Here is an 18722-nt window from a genome sequence, read left to right on the forward strand (position 1 = left end):
CCATGTGCACCTTATGTCATCAGTACTTTGTTTCTTTTTATGGATGAATGATCCATTGATGGATACACCATTTATCCGTTGATGGGCGGTTGGGTTGTTTCCTCTTTCGGACTATTATGAATAATGCTGCTATCAACATTCATGTCAAGTTTTGTGTGAACATATGTTGGGTATACACCTATGAGAGGAATTGCTGGGTCATATGGTAACTCTATATTTAACTTCTTGAGGAACTGATAAACTGTTTTCCATAGCAACTGAACTATTTTACATTCCTATCAATGGTACATGAATATCCCAGAGAACTGCATAGTTACCAACACATGTTAAATTCCATAAAAAAATTATAGCCATCTTAGTTAGGGGTATCTCATTATGGTTTTGAGATGCATTTCTCTAAGACTAATGGTGCTGAACATTTTCTCATGTGCCTACTGGCCATTTTTATGTCTTCTTTGAGAAACATTTATTTCTTTGTCCATGTGTAAATTGGATTATTTGTCTTTTTTTTTGTTGAGTTGTAAGAGTTCTTTATTTTTTTAAGGTTTATTTATTTAGGGGCGCCTGGGTGGCTCAGTTGTTAAGTGTCTGCCATTGGCTCAGGTCATGGTCCTGGAGTCCTGGGATGGAACCCCGCATTGCACTCCCTACTTGGTGGGGAGCCTGCTTCTCCCTCTCCCACTCCCCTTGCTTGTGTTCTCAGTCTTGCTGCATCTCTCTCTGTCAAATAAATAAATAAAATATTAAGAAAAAAGATTGATTTATTTATTCAAGAGACAGCCTACATGCCAGTTGGGAGGGGCAAAGGGAGCTATAATCTCCAGCAGACTCCCTGCTGAGCACGGAGACTGAGGCTGGGCTGGGACTTGATACAGTGACCCTGAGATCTTCACCTGAGTGGAGTCAGTCACCCAATCACTCAACTGCTCAACTGGTTGAGCCACCCCAAGTTGTAAGAGTTCTTTATATATTCTGGATACTAGACCCTTATCGGATATATGATTGGCAAATATTTTCTCCATTCTATGGGTTGTTTTTTTACTTTCTTGACAGTATCCTTGATACATAAAAGTTTTAAATTTTGATGGAGTCCAATATCTTTTGTTGCCATTTTTTTTCTTTTGATTTTGGTGTCATATGAAATTTGTTGTCTATTCCAAGGTCACACAGATTTTTATCTATTTTTAATATTTTTATGATTTTAGCTCTTACATTTATTATTTTTTAATCAATTTTGAGTTAATTTTTGTGTATGATTTGAGATAGGGGTCCAGCTTCATTCCAGCACCATTTGTTGAAAAGACTATTCTTTTCACATTGAATGGCCTTGGCATCTTTGTTAAAAACCACTGACTATAGATACATGGGTTGGCTCTTCTATGTCTCTTGCATTTCCATAGGAATTTTAGAATTAGTTTGTCTGTTTCTGAAAAACGAGGCAGTTGGAAATCTGATTGGGATTGGGTTGCACCTGTATGTGAATTTGGGAGAGTACTGTCATCTTAATAATAGTAAGTCTTCCAATCCATGAACATAGAATATCTTTCCATTTATTTAGGTCTCCTTTAATATCTTTCAATATTTTGTAGTTTTCCATGTACAAGTCTTACCCTTTCTTCATTAAATTTATTCCTAAATATTTTATTCTCTTTTGTACTATTGTAAATGAAATAGTTTTCTTAGTTTCATTTTTGAATTGTTCATTGTTCAGGTAATGTGTTGACTGTTGAAAGAGGCAGTTGTTTTCCCACAGAGTTGGAAAGGGATACCTTGTGGTGTAGGTGTGTTGCTATCACACCCTGTGGGCCACTGCTTGGGGTTATTTGGAACTTATCTGAAGTCACAGATGGAGAGTTAGATTCTGTGACGCAAAGGGAAACATATCTGACTCATCTTTCCCATACCCCCTTTGGTTCTGAAGGCTTCCTCGACTGGGAGAGGAAGAGGGTGGGTCAGTGGCAGGGGCTCTCTCACAGTTGCTTCTCTTGACCCTTCTCTTCTTCATGGTTTTTAGGGGCCCCACTGCAGTTATTCTTGAAGAGCAAGGATTGTGGTAACCTTCTCTCTTACCTGCAAATTGGGCCCGAATCTTCCCTCCTTTGGTGAGCATTCTGGCCATAGAGGAATGATGAGGATGACAGGCACTGGCAGAGTCCTAGAGTCTTGCGGCAAGGGAAGCGGTCAGAGGAATCTTCTGGGGAGGGAGTATGAGGATCAACCAGATGGTGAAAACCTGAGAAGCAGAGGACCAGACAAGATAGATCTGTGATGCCTAGGTCATGTCCAAGGCCATCTTTCTGCTTGACCGCTTGCTAGCTGGGCCAGTTACTTAAACTATGAGTCTGTTTCCACTGTAACGTGAAGGTGCTGACACTCACTTCACAGGGTAGATGTGAACAGCTAAGTGTGGTAACGTGGGGACACACCCCACACAGGGCTTGATGCAGAAGGTGTTAGTAAATGTTCCTTGGAATATGAGCTGATCCTCAAAGTCCTTTCTTTCTTGGGGTTGAGAGTCACAGAGCTCATAATGGAAGGGAAAGGGGACAGAAATCCTTCAGGAGAGGTATATGGAAAGTATATGGGACAAATCTCTCCTTTACTAGAGCTCAGAGGTAGCAATGGGAGCTTTCACATGGACAATGAGGAGACCCCATTACATTTTATGCCAGAGAAATGAGACAGGCTGGCTAGGGACAGTTACAAGAAGTAGGTTAATGCAAGTTTGTATCTTTTTATATTTGGGGCACACACACACAAAAGGCTATTCATAGTTATAAGAATTTTAAATATTAGTTTATTAAAGCAATCAGCTTCAAAATCTAATTTTTCTCATGCTCTTTAAGTTTAAATTTCAACTTTTGTTGTTGTATTCTGAATCTAATAAATTTGAAAATCTTACTTATTGCTTTTCTTTAATTTCAGCCTATAGATTTTGTTTGATTATTTATAATATAATAAAAACAAAGACAATGATCTTCTCTTTTGGGGAGCATGTTTTTTATTGTGGTAAAGTACACCTAACAAAATTTACCATCCTAACCATTAAGTATGCGGTTCAGAGGTATCAAAGACATTCACATGGTTGTGCAACTGTTACCCTCCATTATCCATCCTTTTTTCCCCCCTAAGATTTTGTTTATTTCAGAGAGATAGAGAAAACACAAGTAGGCAGAGAGGCAGCAGAGGAAGAGGGAGAAGCAGCCTCTCTGCTAAGCAGGGTGCCTGACACAGGGCTTGATCCCAGGACCCTGGGACCATGACCTGAGCCGAAGGCAGATGCTCAACTGACTGAGCCTCTCAGGACCCCTCATTATCCATTCTTATAACATTTTTCATCTGGTAAAACTGAAACGCTGTATCCCTTAAAAAAAAAAAAAAAAGCTCTCCATCTCCTCCTCCCCCAACTTTCAACCCCCGGCAACCACCATTCTCCTTTTTGTATTTGTGATTTTGACCATTCTAAGTACCTCATGTAAGTGGAATCATATGGTATTTGTCTTTTTGTGACTGTATGAAATTCAATGTGTTTATTTTTTCTTTTATTACCTGTGCCTTTGATGTCATATCTAAGAAATCTTGCCAAGCCAATGTTGTGAAGCTTTCTTCCTGTGTTTTCTTCTAAAAGTTTTATTGTTTTAGGTCTTACATTCAGGTCATTTACCCATTTTGAGTTAATAGGTAACTATTCTTTTGCATGTAGACATCCATTTATCCCAGCACCATTTGTAGAAAAGACTGTTCTTTCCCCCATTGAATAGTCTTGGCACCCTTGTCAAAATCCTTTCTCTCTCTCTCTCTCTCTCTCTTTCTCTCACACACACACAAGTTTATTTCCAGACTACCTATTCTGTTCCATTGGTTTGTATGTTTGTGTTCATATTGATACCTCACTGTTTTATTAACTGTAGCTTTGTAGTAAGTTTTGAAATCAGCAAGTGTTAGTTCTCCAGTTTGTTCTTTTTCAAGATTGTTTTTGCCATTTGGGGTCTCTTGAGATTCCATATATATTTTAGTATGGATTTTTCTATTTCTGCAAAAAATACTGGGATTTTGATAGGGATTGCATCAAATCTGTAGATCACTTTGGGTAGTATTGACATTTTAACAATATTATGACTTCCAATCCATCAATAGAAATGTGTTTTCATTTATTTATATCTGTAATTTCTTTCAGCAATGTTTTGTAGTTTTCATCCTACAATTCTTTTACCTCCTTGGTTAAGTTAATTCCTAAGTATTTTTTTTTTTGAAACTACTGTATATGAAATTGATTTGGAACTTTGTTTTCCAGATTGTCCATTGTTTGTGTATAGAAATGCAGGTGACTTTTATGTGTTGACTTTATATCCTACTACTTTACTGAATTCATTAGTTCTAACAGTTTTATGTGTGTGTAATTTTTAGGGTTGTCTACATATAAGATCATGTCAGAGAGAAAATTTTACCTCTTTTTTTTCCCAATTTGTATGCCTTTTATTTCTTTCTCTTGTCTAATTGCTCTGGCTAAAATTTCCAGTACTGTGTTGAAGAGAAGTGGTAAAAGTGGGCATTATTAAGGTAATTCCTCATTTTGGAAGAAAAACTTTCAGTCTTTCACCATTGAATACTTTATTTGTGTGGGTTTTTCATATATGGATTTTATTATGTGCAGGTAGTTACCTTCTATTCCTTGTTTTTGGGAGGTTTTTATCATGAAATGGTGTTGATTTTTGTCAAATACTTCTTCTGCATCAATTGGGATGATCATGTGTTTTTTCCCTTTATTCTGTTGACATGGCATGTTACATTGATTGATTTTCATATGCTGCATGATCTTTGCATTTCAGGAATAAATCCCACCAGGTTATGGTGTATAATCCTTTTAATATGCTGATGAAGTTTATTTGTTGAGGATTTCTTTGCATCAGTGTTCATAAGGGATATTGTTTGTTATTTTTTCTTATAATGTCTTTGTCTGCTTTGGTGTCAGGGTAATCTTGGCCTTATAGAATGAGTTAAGAAGTGTTTTAAAAGAAATTTTGAGAAGGATTGGTATTATTTTGTAATGTTTGGTAAAATCCATCAGTGAAGCCATCAGGTCAAGGGCATTTCTTTGTTGGGAGATTTTGGTGTGGGGGGCATTTTGGATTAGAGATTCAATTTTCTTACTGGTTATAGGCCTCTTCAGATATTCTAGTTCTCCATGATTTAGTTTTGGTAGGTTTTGTGTTTCTAAGGGTTTGTTTCTTTCATCTAGGTAATCCACCTTTTTAGTTACAATTGTTCATAGTATTCTCTTATAATTCTTTTTTATTTCGGTCAAATAGGCACACAAATACTCCACATTCATTTCTGAGTTTATTCTCTTTTTCTCTTAGTCCATCTAACTAAAAGGTCTGTCTGCTTTTTTTTTGGTCTTTTTGAAGAAGCAAGTTTTGGTTTCACTGATTTTCTGTATTATTTTTCTATTTTCTATTTAGTTTATCTCTGCTCTAATCTTTGTCATTTCCTCCCCTTTGCTAGCTTTGGGTTTATTTTGTTCTTTTTCTAGTTACTTAAGGTGTAAAATTAGGTTGTTGATTTGAGATTTTTCTTATTTTTTTTTAAAGATTTTATTTATTTGAGAGAGATTGAGAGAGAGAGAGAAAGAGAGAGAGAACAAGCACAAGCAGGGGGAGTGGCAGGCAGAGGGAGAAGGAGAAGCAGGCTCCCTGGAGGGCAGGGAGGCCAAGTGGGGCTTGGTCCCAGGACCTCATCACAACCTGAGTGGAAGGCAGTTGCCTAACCAATTGAGCCATTCAGGGGTTCCTCTTATTTTCTTTTTAATGTGAGTATTTACAGCTATGAATTTACCCCTTATTACCACATTCATTGCATCCTAAAAGTTTTGGTGTGAGCCTTTTGGCTAGAACCACCATCTTCCAGTAGTTTGCCAGAATGACCAATACAAAGGGAAAGAGCAGAGGCACCCGCTATCTGTTTTCTAGGCCATTTAGAAAACATGGAGTAGTTCCTTTGGCCACATACATATGAATCTTCAAGAAAGGTGCTATTACAGACATCAAGGAAATGGGCAGTGTTCCAAAAGTACTGCCCCACAAATGTTACTATGGCAAAACTAGAAGAATCTGCAGGACTGCCTAGCATGCTATTGGTATTGCTGTAAACAAACACATTAAGGGTATGATTCTTGCCATGCAAATTAATGTACAAGTTGAGCATATTAAGCACTCTAAGAGCCAAAATAGCTTCCTGAAGCATGTGAAGGAAAATGATCAGAAAAAGAAGGAAGTCAAAGAGAAAGTTACTTGGGTTTAACTGAAGTATTAGCTTGCTCCAACCAGAGAATCACACTTTGTGAGAATCAAGGGAAAGGAGCCTGAGCAGTTGGAGCCTATACACTATGAATTCATGGCATGGAAGTCTAAAAAACAAACAAACAAACAAACAAAAAACCCAAAACCCCAAACCCAGAAACCTTTAGACTCTAAAAATATTTCTAGAAGTGTGATGTTCCCTTCCCTAAAGAAATAGTTAAAGCAAAAAACAATAAAAAAAAGTTTGGTATGTTGTGTTTTTATTCACATTTGTCTCTAAGTATTTTCCTTTTTAAAAAGATTTATATTTCTCAAAGTCTACAGTCTCTTATGGAGGGCATGTGCTGCATGGAGCACTGGGTGTGGTACATAAACAATGAATTGGAACACTGAAAAAAAGTAAAATAAAATTTACAAAAAAAAAAGATCTATATTTATTTTAGAGAGAGAGAGAGAGAGAACAAGCAGGAGCAGGGGCAGAGGGAGAGTAAGCCTCAAGCAGATTCTGCATGAGCACAGAACCCTGTGTGGGGCTCCATCCTAGGACCCTGAGATCACGACCTGAACTGAAACCAAGAGTTGACAGTTAACCAACTGAGCCACCCAGAAGCCCCTCTAAGTATTTTCTAATTGCCCTTGTGATTTCTTCTTTGGTCTATTTGTTGTTTAATAATGTATTATTTAATTTCCACAATTTCGTGAATTTTCCAGTTTTCCTTTTTAAATTAATTTTTAACTTCATCCTATTATAGTCAGAGAAGATAATTTGTATAATGTCTACCATTTTTCTTAAGATTTATTTATTTATTTTAGAGGGGGAGAGAGCGAATGGTGGAATGGGATAAAGGGAGAGAGAGAGAGTCCTAAACAGACTCCATGCTTCATGTAGAGCCCATCATGGGGCTCGATCTCATGACCTTGAGATTGCAACTTGAGCTGAAAACAGTTGCTTAACTGACTGGGTCGCACAGGCACCCCAGTATGATATTTACCTTTTAAAATCAATTGAGACTTAGTCTGCAGCCTAACGTATGGTCTATCCTGGAAAATGTTCCATGTACACTTGAGAAGAATATGTATGCTGCTTTTGTTAGGAAGGGTGTTTTATACATGTCCGTTAGTTCTAGTTGGTTTATTGTATTGTCTAAGTCCTCTATTTCTTTACTTTTCTGTCTATTTTTTCTACCCATTATTGTGAGTGGGATATTGAAATCTCCAGCTATCATCATAGAACTATCTATTTCTCCCTTCAATTCTGCCAGTAATATATATATATTGAACCATATATATATATGGTTCAAGCCCCTTATTAGGCCCCATGGAGCCTACTAATTAATATATATACATATATATATATATATATATAGAGAGAGAGAGAGAGAGAGAGAGAGATTGATTGAGACCTGAGATTGAGACCTGAGCTGAGATCAAGATTTGGATGTTCAAATGACTGAGTCATCAAGGCATTTCATCTTCTTGTGGTATTGAACGTTTTATTAATATATAGTGTCCTTTATCTTTTGTAAACTTATTTGATTTAAAGTCTGTTTTGTCTGATATTAGTGTAGCCATCCTAGTTCTCTTTTGGTTACTATTTGCATGGAATTTATTTTTCTGTTCTTTTACTTTCTATCTGTTTCTGTCTTTGGATATCAAGTGATTCTGTTTTAGACAGCATATAGTTGAATCATGTGTTTTTAGCCATTCTACCAATCTCTTTTGTGTTCAGCGACTTTAATCCACTTATTTTTTTTTAAGATTTTAAAATTTTTATTTATTTGAGAGAGAGAGAGGTGACAAGTAGGCAGAGAAGCAGGAAGAGAGAGTGGGGGAAGCAGGCCCCCTGCTGAGCAGAGAGCCCAACATGGGGCTCAATCCCAGGACCCTGGGATCATGACCTTAACCGAAGGCAGAGGCTTTAACCCACTAAGCCACCCAGGTGCCCCTCCTTTTACTTTTTTTTTTTTTTTTAAGATTTTATTTATTTTATTTGACAGACAGAGATCACAAGTAGGCAGAGAGGCAGGCAGAGAGAGAGAGAGAGAGAGAGGAGGAAGCAGGCTCCCCGCTGAGCAGAGAGCCCAATGCGGGACTCGATCCCAGGACCCTGAGATCATGACCTGAGCCGAAGGCAGCGGCTTAACCCACTGAGCCATTGTGCTATATTTTTTTATATGTGTTGTAGATTTTTTTGTCCCTCAATTCATGCATTTCTATCTTCTTTTGTACTTAATTTATTCTTTGTAGTGAAATATTTAGGGAAATAATGAAATACTACAGTGACATTTGGGGCATACATTTAAGATCCTGAAGTTATAATACTTTCGTTTGAACCTATACTGGCTTAAATGATACACAAAAACTCTGCTCTTTTATAGTTCATATCCATCCCCTTTCAATTTTTGATGTCACAGAATTACATTTTATACATTGTGTACCCCAAAACATAAACTAATAATTCTTTTACATGCATTACTTTCTTATATTATGGAGAAAACAAGATTTGGAGTTACAAACCATAAGTTAGAGTGATACCTGCTTTTCCACTAATAATTTTTTTCTTTAAATATATTAATCTCTTAAATCATATAGAAAACAAAAAGTGAAGCTACAAACCACTCTCATGATTGTGCTAGCTTTTATAATTGGCCGTGTATTTACCTTTATTGAGATCTTTATTTTCCATACAGCTTTGAGTTACTGTCTAGTGTCCTTTCATTTCACCTTGCTGGACTCCTGTCTTTAAGGGCAGGTCTAGTGGTCTTGAACCCCCTCAGCTTTTGTTTACCTAAGCATGTCTTAATTTGTCTCTCATGTTTGAAGGATAGTTTTGCTTAATATAGTATTCTTAGTCGATTTTTTTTTTCTTTTAGCTCTTGGAATGTATTGGCCCACTGCCTTCTGACTTCCAAAGTTTCTGATGAGAAATCTGCTAATAATCTCATTGAGCAGCCCCTGTATGGGATGATTCCCTTCTCTCTTGCTGCTTTCAAGATTCTCTTCATTTTTTGCCCTTTGAAAGTTTGATTATATGGGTCCTGGTATGATTCTATTTGAATTTATCTTACTTGGAGTTCACTGAGCTTCTTTGATGTCTTTCATCAAATTTGGGAAGTTTTCAGCCATTATTTCTTCAAATATTTTCTCTGCCCCTTTCTCTCTCCCCTCAGCCTTCTGGACCCCCTTAACGCATATGTTGATCCTCTTGATGGTGTCCCACGGGTCCCATTGGCCCTGTTTACTTTTCTTATTTCTTTTTTTCCTATTCCTCAGACTTGATAATTTTCATCATTTTATCTTCACGTTCACTGATTCTTTTTTCTGCCTGCTCACATATGCCTTGAATCCCTCTAGTGAAATTCTCATTTCAGTTATTATACTTTTCAGCTCCAGAGTTTCTTTTTGGTTTCTTTCCAGGTTTTCTATGTCTTTATTGACATTTCCATTTTATTCAACATCGTATTTTCTTTTATATTTTAAGATTTTATTTATTTGAGAGAGCAAGATAGAGAGAGCAAGAGAGCACAATCAGGATGAGGGGCAGAGGGAAGAGCAGGCTTTCTGTTGAGCAGGGAGCCTGATGTGGGAATCAATCTCAGGACTTTGGGATCATGACTGGAGCTGAAGGCAGATTCTTAACCAACTGAACCACCCAGGTGTCCCATATTTTCTTTTTTAAAGAAATATTTTATTAGAGAGAGAGAGCCCATGAGTAGTGGGGAGGAGCAGAGAGAGGGAGAGGGAGAAGCAGGCTCCCCACTAAGCAGAGATCCTGGTGTGGTGCTCAACCCCAGAACCTGAGCCAAAGGCAGATGCTTAACTGACTGAGCCACCCAGGTGCCCCTCAACACCATATTTTCTTGCCTTTCTCCACATCTTCCTTAATTCTTTGATCATTTTTAAGACAGACTGTGTTAAAGTCTCTGTCTAATATATGTGCTATTAGGATTGTTTCAGGGACAGTTTCTGTTGATGTGTTTATTTCCTTTGAATGGGGTATATTTTCTTACATCCTTGTGATTTTTTTGTTGAACACTGGACATTTGAATCTAATAATGTGGTAACTGTGGAGATCAGATTTCCCCCCTTCCTTAGGGTCTGTTTGTTTTGTTATTGTTATTTTTTCTGTTATTATTATTATTATTTTAAGATTTTACTTATTTATTTGACAGAGATCACAAGTAGGCAGAGAGGTGGGGGGGAAGCAGGCTTCCTGCTGAGCAGAAAGCCCGATGTGGGGCTCAATCCCAGGTCCCTGGGATCATGACCTGAGCTGAAGGCAGAGGCTTTAACCCACTGAGCCACCCAGGCGACCTTTTTTTTTTTCCTTTTTTGTTTTGTTTTGTTTTCATTGTTCTCTCCACACTGAATATCAGCCTGAAGTATAAATTTAGAAGTTTTCTCAGGTCTTTTCTGGGTCTTTCCTGGGCATACACTGTCACTTTCTAGTTTTCCCCATATATGCAGTTGCTTTTGAATGTCCTATTTGTTATTGTCTGGCTCCTGAAGGAGAAAGAGTAAATAAATGAAGAGTGGGGGAAGGGAAGTTGTCCTAGCACTCCAAGCTGACCTTAACAGCATTATGGCTGCTGCCTTGATTCTGCCTTTCGCCCTTTCCAATCTCATACATCTCTCTTGTGGCCAATCTTAACCTTGAACTGTTTGAAAACTGTGGCTTCATCTCCGCAAAGCTGACGTAGTACCAAGCCACTCTGTTAATTCCAAACCTTCTTGTAGTTTAAAGGACATCTCTCTGCTTCAGGGAGCAGTTTTCCTAGCTCGTGTGGCCAGTGTATGATCATGATCTGTAATTACCATCTCAAGAAGACTGAAGTTGTCTATTTGCCTGAGATTTGAGGGTTAGGATGCCCCACCTGTACCCACAAACATCTCTCTAAGTGGGTCTCCTTAACGGAGTGCGCTAAGTTCCCTTAAGTGTTTTAAACTCCATTTATAGATTTAATATTTTGTTTTTATCTAAGTTTATACTCTTCTGATGGGTTTAGATTTGAGCCTGCCTTCTGTATCCAAATTGCAGCCTCACTATAGAACACATGGCAGTCTGGGATCCCCACTCAAGCTGCAGCTACTCTTGGTAACTCTTGCCTTTGGCCTAATGACTGTTGAACCTTTCCTTATTCTTGTCTGAGTGGGTCACAACTATAGAGATGTTCCAATGACATCCTATGTCATTGTGCTCCCAACCTGGAAATCATACTGAGGAATCCAAACATTGGGTAAGGACCCTGCAAAATCCCAGGAGTGATTCCAAGGCATGGAGAGAAGTGTGTGCACTATGTATACCCAGGATCAGGATCATCATAATTCATATTACACATCCAGGGTAGAGCCAGGGAGGAATGTAGGGTTCAAGGCCACCTCTAGGAAAAGGGCTGAAGCCAGCAACAAGCACATGCAAACTTTTCAGAAAGAGCAGTGAGGTCCCCTATGGGACACTGGGCTTGTGTGAAAAGACTTTGTGGACCAGTTGTATAACCAGGAATTTAATCGCTTAGTGCCTGGGGGACTCTGCTCCTGAGTCCTACGCATTATCTGAGCCGAGGCAGGAAGCTTGTTTTTCTGTCTGTCTGGGCTTTGGGTGCCACCTTGTGGTAGAGTAATGATCCTGGGCTTCGGAGAGTCCCATGCCCTCACAGGAACCTGATCTTCTGGCTCAAAGGCCATTACTGCTAAAACATAAGGGCAGAGGTGCCAGTCACCTGACCTCTTCCCAAAGGTTTTCTGTGTCTGAGGAGCAGGCTGGGTTTCAGCGAGTCCTAGGGATTTGGGGAAGCCCCCAAGTGAAGTCAACTGATAGGAGGGAGGGACTTAGTCCCAAAGACTCCAGTCTGTAGCTGTTGAGGATTCTGTCTTTAATATAACTCCAAAGAATGTGCCAGAACATTATCTGATCTTAAAAGGCCCTGTACTTTCCAGCTTATTTTAGCCCAGTGGCTCTTACTTAGCTCTTTTCACGTCAAGGGGCTCCCCTGAGGTTCCAAAGAAAGATGTGGATTTTCCTCTGGAAAATGCACAAGTATACAATATTGTGAGTAGAATTTCAGGGAGTTAGTGAACTCTTCAGGGATCCAGGGATGCCTATAGTTTGTAAAAGCCCCTACCCTAGATTCCTGCTTCTGTTAGTGTTTCAGAGGCTTGATGCCCTCACATAGGTTAGCTGTCCCTCTGAGGAGATTGGCAGTGTCCACATAAAGACGAGATATCTGGAGAAGGAGAAAGGACATGGTAAAACTTCTTCTTGTGAGAGAAGTAGCATCATTAGCTTCAAGATGTATAAGGAGCTGCCTTGTGTTGAGAAACAGATGTTCCTTTTGTGAAAATGTCTGAGAAAGACAAATAATAAAAATAGGTGACTCATGTGATAAGGCGGAAAGCAAGTCATTCTTTGGAAGGGTATCCTCAAGCAGCCTTAGACTCTATTTCAGACAGTTTGAAATGTCTCTGAAGGACTTCCGGAGGCAAGGCAAAATAATTAAGAGATTCAGAAACTCACACTGGCTTGCTTCTAAAATAAAACTTAACATACTGATCCATGATCCTTTAAGGTGCATCTTTTTTTTTTTTAAGCTTTTATTTATTTATTTGACAGAAATTACAAGTAGGCAGAGAGGCAGAGAGGCAGGAGGAGAGAGAGGGGAAAGCAGGCTCCCTGCTGAGCAGAGAGCCCGATGTGGGGCTCAATCCCAGGACCCTGGGATCATGACCTGAGCCGAAGGCAGAGGCTTAACCTACTGAGCCACCCAGGTGCCCCTTAAGGCACATCTTTAAAGGGATTTTCTTTTGGTTTGGTGCTATCCATTTGCCCAACAGATATTTGCTTAATGCATACTGGGAAGGAAAAGTTTGGAGTTGGCAGAAACTTCAGGCATGTTACTCAGATTCCTTTATTCTCGGACAAGCAACATGAGGACCAGAGGGGTAAAACGTCACTCATTCATTTATTCATCATTCAAGCTTAGCAGTCACTTCCTCTGTGTCAGGAACTGGACTTTGTAGGAGGAATAAAAGAGGAAAAACTGAGAATCTAATGGGATAGAGAAGTATTTAGTAATTCATTAAAGTTAATTATTTTAATGGAGGCTCTTCAAAAAGCAGAGGCAGCTTAGCAAATAAACCAGTTATATCTGCTTTAGTAAGATTACTTTACAGAGGAAGTAGCACTTGGGCTTGCAACTTGACAGATGAATGGAGGTTTGCTAGGTGGGCTAGCTGTGTTTGTTCCACGCTTCAGAAATGCTATCCAGGTTGGTCAATCCAGTATGGCACGGGGCCAAGGGATGAGTGGGGCATGAAATCCAGCCTGCATTCTGCTGGGAGGAAGAGGTACCTTTTCCTATTTTGCACAAAGGCACCGTGTGGGTCTCCAGCCCTGAGATGTGGGCAAAGGCAGAGACTTGTAGAAGAATAAGGTATGTTCTGAGAACTATCAGCCCTGAGGAGTGTTAGCTCAGAGCTGCTAGCACAAAAGTGAGTGGGAGGTGATGAGTCCCGGTGAGGAAGGGCTTTGTCTGTCACCAGGGCTAGTGGTGGTCATGTTGGGAATGGGACCTGGGTACCTTCCTTCCCGACCATGACCTTTCTGTGGCACCAAATTGCGTCTGAGGAGACACTGAGCTCTGTCCCGGGTGCCGGAGATCACACAGTGAGGAAAATGCACAGGCCTGGGGGGCAGGGTCTGCAGTCAGGGCTGAACATAAGACCTACAGATGGAGGCTAAGAACAGTGAACTGTGATAGGGAGCAAACAGGAGGAGAAGGAGCACAGGGCACAAACTCGGTCCCCAGAAGCATTTTGCCTCAGGCCAGGGGCCAGGCCACCTGAGCAGGATTCAAGGTCAGGGCTGCCTGACTTCAAAGCCTTATCAATGCCCACACTCTAACTCAGCAACTCCTCTGGTAGGAACCAGTCCGAAGGAAGTAAACGAAGGTGTATTCAAAGCTATAAGGACAGTCTGTTAACCAATTTCTGTAACATTAAAACATTAAAAAACATTACAAACAAAAGAAGTAACTTAAAAACAAAACAAAGCAAAACACTAAACATTGGGGAAAAAAGGAAATAATCTAAATGTCCAACAATAAGAGATTGGGTAAGTGTATTTTATCAAAATTGATGGAATATAAAGTAGGTATTAAAAAGACATTTTATCGAGTCCCGCATCGGGCTCCTTGCTCAGCCGGGAGCCTGCTTCTCCCTCTGCCTCTGCCTACCACTCTGTCTGCTTGTGCTCACTCTCGCTCCTCTCTCTCTCTGACAAATAAATAAATAAATAAAATCTTTTAAAAAAATAAAAAGACATTTTATTTTTTTAAAGGATTTTATTTATTTATAGAGGGAGAGTAGGTGTGGGGAGGGGCAGATGGAGAAGAGAATCTCAAGCAGACTCCACACTGAGCACAGAGCCAGGTGCAGGACTTGATCCCAGGACCTTGAGATCATGACCTGAGCCGAAATCAAGAGTCAGACTCAACCGACTGTGCCACCCAGGTGCCCATAAAACGGTGTTTTAAAAGTATATTTATTTATCAAAAAGGGAAAGGTTCAATACATTATTTAATGAAATGAGTCAATTAAACTACATACTGCAAAATACTGTTTTTATAAAGATATTGAAGACCATATACGTGGTAGGGCACAACAGTGATTAACTGAAAGGGATGTGATGATGGGTGACTTTTATTTTCTATGTTTTTGCTCACCTGCATCTTCCAATTTTTCCTATAATGAGTAGGTCTTATTTATGCAACAACAACAAATACAGTTATAGCAGAGTATTGTACAAAGAGTTTCTATCTCCTCTCTGATAAGCTGGGGGCATCTGTTAGGATTAAATAAGATAAAGCATTTAAACATTCAGCATGGGGCTTGGCATATAGTTAAGCATCATTAAATGTTAGCTACCAATGCTATTATAGTAACCACTACAGCATTAATTACCACGGTTACTCTATTTACTAGTCTTACTGCAACAACACTACTAGGCTATCACTATCACCATTGTTACTGGCTCTGGATCTGGGCCAGGACTAGAAAGAACAGTCTGGAGCTGTGATTCTGGTTTTCAGAACACACTCCAATCAGAGGCTTTGTTTTGGATGTGAGGCAGAGTTAGAGATTAGAAAATAGGGCAGAGACTCAGTTCTCAGGCCAGCTCCTGACCTTGGAGATGTCGGGTTCAGTGCCAAGGTGCTGGGTTGGAGCTGCAGGTGCCAGGGGAGGGCCTGGATGTGGGAGTGGGGGCTGCAGAGGCTGAGGACTCCTCAGAGACTCTCACTAAGCCTGTGATTGCCATGAAGGTCCAGTCACTCTTGCTTTGGTCCATGTTCCATCTAAACCCAGATCCACTGAGAATCCTGCTCCCCCTTTCTTGAGTCCATCCCAGTGGAGATCTTGCCCACCAAAACAGATCCCCCTTGCCCTTTGTACCACCTCCCTCCAAGTTCTTACCCAGCTAGGAGTTCTCTTTCCAAAGTCAGACCTTATCTAATCTTTCTTTTTTTCCTTAAGATTTTACTTATTTATTTGAGACAGAGTGAGAATGAACATGAGTGGAGGTGGCAGGAGAAGCAGAGGGAGAGGGAGAAGCAGACTCCCCACCAAGCAGGGAACCTATTGCAGGACTGATCCCAGGACTCTGGGATCATGACCTGAGAAGAAGGTAGACGCTTCACCAACTGTGCCACCCAGGTGCCCCAAACCTTATCCAATCTTCTCACCACTTCCCAAGTCTGCAACAGTTGGTGGTGCTTTCTGGAATACCTTCCTCTTCAAAAATTGCCTCCCACTATGAGGTATTGGACCACCCCCCTAGCATCTTAGGCTATGGAAGCTAACTAAATCCAACCACTTCTGGCTGTTTAATTGATTTAACAGTAGGATCCCTAACTCTTAATGCCCCAACGGTAGATGATTGATTGTACATTCTTCATCTCTGGTAGCATTTTCTGAGAAGACATGCAGTGGGGCAGGGTGCAGAGGCACCTGAAAAGAGCTTGATTTTTTGCTTTAAAGAAGCTGGCATTTGCTTCGAAGTGTAATTTATGTGCAATACAACACATGATATTAGGTGTTTGATGAATCTGGACAATTGCATCTGCACATGTTACACCATTCTAATTGAGCTATGGAATATTTCCATCACTCTGGGAGGTTCCTGTGTCCCCATTTCCAACGGGTGTCTCCCCCACTCCACCAAATACAATGGTCGTTCTAATTTTTATCATCACAGATTAGTTCTACCTGTTCTAGAATGTGTTATAAATGGAATCATTGTTTTTGTCTAGTTTCTTTTGCCCAACTTAATGTTTTTTTTTAATTAAAAAAATTTTTAAAGATTTTATTTATTTGACAGAGAGAGAAAACAAGAAAGCAGAGAGGCAGGTAGAGAGAGAGAGAGAGAAGAGGAAACAAGCTCCCCACTGAGCAGAGAACCCGATGTGGGGCTCAATCCCAGGACCCTGAGATCATGACCTGAGCTGAAGGCAGAGGCTTTAACCCATTGAGCCTCCCAGGTGCCCCTGCCCAACATAATGTTTCTGAGACTTATCTGTGTTGCTGCCTGTATCCGTAGTTTCCTTTTACTGTTGAGTGTATTCCATCATGTGAATATATGACAATTTGCTTATCCACTCACTTCTTGGTGAAAATGTGGGTTGTTTTCAGTGTCGAAACTGCTGTGAACATTCTAATACAAGTGTTTTGAATATATGGTATTTTTCTTTTTCTTTTTTTTTTTTTTAAAGATTTATTTATTTGTTTGACAGAGATCACAAGTAGGTGGAGAGACAGGCAGAGAGGAGGAAGCAGACTCCCTGCTGAGCAGAGAGCCCAATGTGGGGCTCTGATTCTAGGACCCTGGGACCATGACCTGAGCTGAAGGCAGAGGCTTTAACCCACTGAGCCACCCAGGCGCCCAGATATATGGTATTTTTCTTTTCTTTTCTTTTCTTTTTTTTATTTATCAGAGAGAGAGGGGGAGAGAGCGAGCACAGGCAGACAGAATGGCAGGCAGAGGCAGAGGAAGAATCAGGCTCCCTACCGAGCAAGGAGCCCGATGTGGGACTCGATTCCAGGACGCTGGGATCATGACCTGAGCCGAAGGCAGCTGCTTAACCAACTGAGCCACCCAGGTGTCCCTATATGGTATTTTTCTTAAACATATATTTAGGAGGGCCCTGCATTGGGCTCCCAGCTCAAGCAGAGAGCCCGCTTCTCCCTCTCCCATTTCCCCTGCTTGTGTTCCCTCTCTCTGTGTCAAGTAAATAAATAAAATCTTAACAAAAAAAAGAAACTCCAAAGAGTTTTCCAAAGTAGCTTCAATATTTCAGACTTGCACTAGCAATTCAGGAGCATTCCAGTTCTACCTATGTACTATGATCTGTGGTTGTCAGCTTTTAAAATTTTAGCCAAGCTCTTTCATTAGCTTTGCATTTTATTAATGCAGCAGTGACACAAATTCTCCTTTACCTTTTAAAAATGTTATGGCTTTAAGTTATGACTTATTTTGATTGTGGAATAAATATGTGAATGAGAAAACCCACAGAAAGCATTAAAAAAAGCCTCCACAATGCTACACACTGGTAAGTGTATAATGGTATCTCATAATACCTTTGGATTATTTAGAAGTGTTTTACTCAACTTTCAATTATTGGGGGGATTTTTTGATATTACTTCTAATTTAATTCTGTTAAGTCAGAGAACATAATCTTTTATTTTTATTTATTTTAAAGATTTATTTATTTATTTTAGAGAGAGAGTGCGGAGGCTGGGCAGGAAGTGCAGAGAGAGAGGGAGAGAGAAAATCTCAAGCAGACACCCTGCTCCCACAACCCATGAGATCATGACCTGAGCTGAAATCACGAGTTATACTTATTTATTTATTTATTTATTTATTTGACACAGAGAGATCACAGTGGACAGAGAGGCAGGCAGAGAGAGAGAGAGAGGGAAGCAGGCTCCCTGCTGAGCAGAGAGTCCGATGCGGGGCTCCATCCCAGGACCCTGAGATCATGACCTGAGCTGAAGGCAGTGGCTTAACCCACTGAGCCACCCAGGTGCCCCACGAGTTATACTCTTAACTGGCCGAGCCACCCAGGTGACTTGAAACATAATCTTTTAAATTCAGTCCTTTCAAATGGGTGAGATTTGCTTAAAGATCAGCCTATGATATATTTTAGTGAAGGTTCTATGTGCACTTGAAAAGAATGCATATTTTGCTGTTGTTGGGTGGAGTGTGCTATGAATTTATGTTAGGTTAGATCCGTTGCTACCGTTCAAGTCTTCCACATCTTTCCTGATTTTCTTTTTCTTTCCTTCTTTTTTTTTTTTTTTCGTCTATGTGGTCTATCAGTTACTGAGAGAGGAATTTCTATTATTTTTTTATTTTTTAAGGATTTTATTTAT

General features: G+C 39.9%; 1 protein-coding gene and 1 pseudogene across 3 annotated transcripts in view; both read left to right on the forward strand.

The window, feature by feature from the left end:
• The window catches only part of VAMP1 (vesicle associated membrane protein 1), a 74252-nt gene that overhangs the window by 29227 nt on the left and 26303 nt on the right, over window positions 1-18722 (forward strand). The window lies entirely within an intron of this gene.
• On the forward strand, window positions 5876-6536 carry LOC309868615 (large ribosomal subunit protein eL21 pseudogene; annotated as a pseudogene). Its single transcript has one exon. The product of its transcript is annotated as a large ribosomal subunit protein eL21 pseudogene (transcript).

This window comes from Mustela nivalis (genome assembly GCF_964662115.1).
Source record: "Mustela nivalis genome assembly, chromosome: 7".
Classification (NCBI taxonomy): Eukaryota; Metazoa; Chordata; class Mammalia; order Carnivora; family Mustelidae; genus Mustela; species Mustela nivalis.